Source organism: Syngnathus floridae, chromosome 7 (assembly GCF_059516105.1).
Source record: "Syngnathus floridae isolate MCC-2025c chromosome 7, RoL_Sflo_1.0, whole genome shotgun sequence".
Classification (NCBI taxonomy): Eukaryota; Metazoa; Chordata; class Actinopteri; order Syngnathiformes; family Syngnathidae; genus Syngnathus; species Syngnathus floridae.
In genome coordinates this window covers 3,880,440-3,884,961 of record NC_142419.1, presented here as the reverse complement: position 1 = coordinate 3,884,961, position 4,522 = coordinate 3,880,440, and the positions used below count along the sequence as shown (strand labels likewise).

Genomic DNA, 4,522 nt, shown 5'->3' with positions numbered 1-4,522 from the left:
GCCTTCATCGATGAATTTGTTTGATATAAAAGAAACCAGTGAAGTGATTAAAAAAAAAAGAAAAACAAGATGAACTTAGTACAATTGTTACTTGATGTGTTGGTTAAAATTAGCTAACTTATTTTTGAGTTAAACCTTGATGGTGATAGAATATTTTGCATGGGGTATCATAATCATGTATTTTTTAGTTTGTAGTAAAAATGCAGTTATTTGGTTTTCTATGACACCGTCATGATGTAAACTGGACTTTGTTCTAAAGACTGTGTGCTTGCATTGATGTTTTATGTCCATGTGGCAACATGCACTCTCTCTGACCTACATCTGCCAATCAGCTACAGAACTGAGGCATGGAAAAGCACGCACACACTTAACCGGTGTCCATGAACACACTGAAAAATGCATGAAAATTTCACATCACAAATGACATTTCCAAAATTATGACTTTGTCAGTGTTATCATATTTAAGCATTAAATTTAAACTAGAAGATTATAATAGAGCTGTCAATAATAAATATTGATAGAATTTTTTATTCTTTTTTTTCAGTGGTCCATTTACACATTTTTCCCCATAGCCCTTGATTAGAGGTATACTGTATACAACCTGCATTTTGAGTACAAACTTATTTTTCCAAAACAAACAAATGCACACACTATCAAATTACCCATTTCCCCCCGTGCCTGATTTGATGGCGCAGGTTTGAGACACAAAGGTTTACGCAAGACAATGATTAATCTTTGGCTTCTTTACATAGCAACTTTTTGGGAGCCTAAAAATGCAATCACTTTGTACATTTTCTAAATATCCCCATTGTGGGACTAATAGACGTTATCTAATCTAATTTGTCACATTACAATTTTATATTTTCGATAAAAGTGCTGCTAACATTAGGAGTTCTGCATGAATAGATAAAGGTAGAACAGAACAACAAAACTTAACATGCTAGTGATGGAATGTAATTGTGTAAAAGAAAGTTATACCACCTTCATGCCAAACATTTAAGAAACTGCCACCCGAGACTTAAAGGAAATATGGCATCAAGATGATAATTTTTTTACCTACAAGCTCAAGTAATATAATTTTTCAGTGTTTGGAAGGGGAATCCCCTAAACTACATCTACATTGAAGATTCAAAGCTCTGGTTATCTAACACGCATATGTTTCGGTATGTTCTTTTCCCCAAACGAAATACTACCTATTTCACATTCCAATTTTACTCTGCGTAACTGATCAAAGCTTGATTTGATGTGTTCTCTCTGGATACAACTAACACAATCTAAAATTGAAAATTTTTATAATGTTTTCTTTTGCGTGAAAAGTTGGTGATACTGGTGCCCTCAGAAAAGTTCATTTTTTACAGCACAGATTGCGAATATGGTGTGACACTGCCTTTTAATACTGCCTTTGGTAGCACACACTGGAAACTTCTGTATGTGCTTCTGTAATTTCAATAAGTAATGTCATACATGACATAACATTTGTACCCTGTACATTGATACGTCACTGCAGAGCTTTGTCCCTCAAGATGCCCCGCCCTTTTCTTCAAACTATCATTCACCCACTGTTTCCGGCTTAGACCCAGAGCAACACCCACTCCTTCTGTCATATTGATTTCATTTTTTTGGTGCATTTCTAACCCTATTGTAGTTTACGAGTACATTTGCAGTCCACCTTTAACACAGCCTTAGTTCCCCACTGAAACCCATGGCAGCTGGTGGGAAAGAATGGAGGCTTTGTGTGGTTTAACAGATTCCCACTGCATGCTTGTCTTCTCCTGGTTCTTGAGCTCCATCTTGTGGTTTGGCTGCAGCAGTCCATGGTTTTCTGTAATATTGGGATATGTGCTTTTATGTAGCTAGATGCTCCTTCAATTTATTTTTTTTACCTCAAAGGACATATGAAGTGAATAAACCTGAACACAGTTTATGTATGCTGGCTGATCTGCTGCAATTCTAAATTGAATTGCGCCTGGTTTAGATTCACAGTTGGTTGTCCCTTGCAGAGATTTCCGCATTAAGCAAAGCGACACTTTTACTTGGATGAAATCGTGACATTAAAGTATGGTAGTATGAACACAAACAATGTATCCCTGTGCTCCTGCCGTAAATTCTGAAAATAATGGTCGATACATCAACATTATGATTCAAGACTTTCGGAATTGCACTGTTTGACGGATGGTATGAAAAACTACATGAATGGGACTGAGAGTAGTCACAGTAAAACGAAAAGAAAATGCATTCAATACTGCAGTCTAATTTGAAAAAAAATATTGTCAAGTTGTCATTTAGTCGGTGTTGTCATTGGACAGTGTTGTTGACCCTTACGATTTATTTTAGGAAAGAGGTGAGAAGGAACAAAGTATGAAGTTCAACTGAATGAGAAATCTGAGAAACAAAGTAATAAATTACAACATGTCAATATGTTGATCATTTGAAACATTTACCTAAACTAATGTGGCTGAATTTCCATTACCATGTTGATTAAATAATAACTTAATTGAAAGATGTAATGCAGTCAAGTGCATATTAAAAACCATAATGAAGGTTTGAGCATTTTGCTGGATTTTTTTAAAATACTGTATTACATTTTGACACAGTACAAAATTCACTGTATGAAGAATTTTACTTTTTAACATAATTAGCTTATTGGTATCCTGCCTATCCTATTCCAAGTAGAAAAAAATAACCAATGAAAAATATGTGGACATTGTGCCAGAACAATGATTCACCACATCCCAGTTCAATTCAAAAGCAATTTTTGACAGTCTTGTAATTTGGGCTGTCACTATCAATTAGTTTTTAGAATCAACATGCTTCAAGTCAAGAATCACTTGTCACAAGATGCTGAAATATGGCGAGGGAATAGAATTTATTATTAACTTGGTTGCACTTTTTTTTGCAAGTTTGCTTCTTTTAACCAGGGGCCCCTTCCTCTCTGCATTAAAATTTCAAACAGGGAGACGATGTTACCGCACACCAACATTCTTTAGGGCAGAATACAACTGCCTTGTGAATCTGATGTCTTGGTTAACCAGAGAGATAATGAAACAGAGAAAAGCATTTGGATTTTGGAGTTCACAACATGATAATTGAACAGATTGTAAAGGTATGGCATATGTATTTATCTTTTTTGTAAGAAAAGGAGAAAAACAGGAAGGCAAGTAAAGGGGAGCTTTATAACACAGCACATTTTACACTCAAGGTAATGCAATGAGCTTTGCATAATTAAAAGTCAATAAAAAGCATTTATAAATGTTGTGCTCTCAAGTTTTTAAGTTAGCCCTTGCCACTTCATTTGCTTTCAAACAGCGCATATTCCACCAAAACCTTTTTTTATGACCGGATATTTTAAATGGTATTTTTCCACTGGAAATGTGTGTGTTTATATTTTTAGTCTTTTATACATTTAATAATATAAAAATATTTTACATATAAATGGAGATTTCATCTGTCATTTTAAAAACGTTCTTGTTGTTGTTGGAGTCTGGTGGCTGGTGTATTGGAGCTCTGGTGACGTTTGGTATGTTTTCTTGACAAAACCAAAATATTCCCAGTAAAATATTCAGAATGTCAGATCCTACATATATTTTATAGGTCACCAATTTTGTTTTCACAGTAAACACACCACTTTTGTTTTTGCTCCCATTTTGTGTGAGCTAGACTGAAAGATCTAAATCTTTTTCTCCAAATACAAAAGGCCATTTCCCTCAAATCTGGTTCACAAATCTTACAAATTTGTGTTGATGAGGATTTCTTTTTTGTCAAGATAATCAATTCCACCTCACAGGTGTGGCATATCAAAATGCCTGTTAGACAGACAATAAAAGACACTCCAAACTACTGCGTTTTTGGACTTGGGTTTCGTTGAGTTTAAATACTGACTTTAGCCTAAACGGAGCCTCCATGACGGCAATTAACCCACTGACATCATTCCAATAAGAGAGTATTTTACCTAAGCACACTTGCATGCTCAGAAGCAGTTGAGTTGACATCAGTTGTAGTGTGTGGTGTGTCCAACTGCCAAGTGGACTGTGTGGGTGTTGGGTGGCTCATAGCAGACCCGCTCTGACTGAAGAGAAAAGGATCCTATTTTTACCCCTTCACAGCACCCTCATATCACAACAGCTGTCCCGAAATCTCCTGTCTGTCCGGGTTCAGAAATAGCCTATCAACGCTCTTACCTTCTCCAGTCATGCATGCTCTCTCTGCGCTCCGACAAGTTGCTTGCTCCCAGTTTATAAAGTTTAACTAGTTTTCAATCTGACAAAACTGGATTTAAGGAATTATTTCAAAAGCAGGTAACGTTTTGGGAAATTTGTTTAAAAGGGACAGGTTTCCAGAAAAGAACGTCAACTCTGGTAACACTATTTTTAGAATATTTAGTTGTTGTCTGCTCATATGGCTTTTCATTCTGAAAGAAGCATTTAACACCAACAGGCATTTTCTCTTCCCATTTGTATGTTAAAGCACAAGACTATAGTACACCTTTTCTGCTGCCAAGTTTTTCTGTTCACAAGTTTCTATA

General features: G+C 35.8%; 1 protein-coding gene across 10 annotated transcripts in view; it reads left to right on the top strand.

Annotated features, from left to right (window-relative positions):
• The window catches only part of myo18ab (myosin XVIIIA b), a 166,797-nt gene that overhangs the window by 24,213 nt on the left and 138,062 nt on the right, over positions 1-4,522 (top strand). The window contains exon 1 of one of the 10 annotated variants that reach the window (XM_088380152.1): positions 3,767-4,295. The exons of 4 other annotated variants lie outside the window; for them this stretch is intronic. The gene's annotated coding sequence lies outside the window, so the exon portion shown is untranslated. Of the gene's footprint in view, positions 1-3,766; positions 4,296-4,522 lie in introns of those variants that run through there. 5 more of the 10 variants (XM_088380154.1, XM_088380160.1, XM_088380164.1 and 2 more) reach the window with 5 other exon arrangements.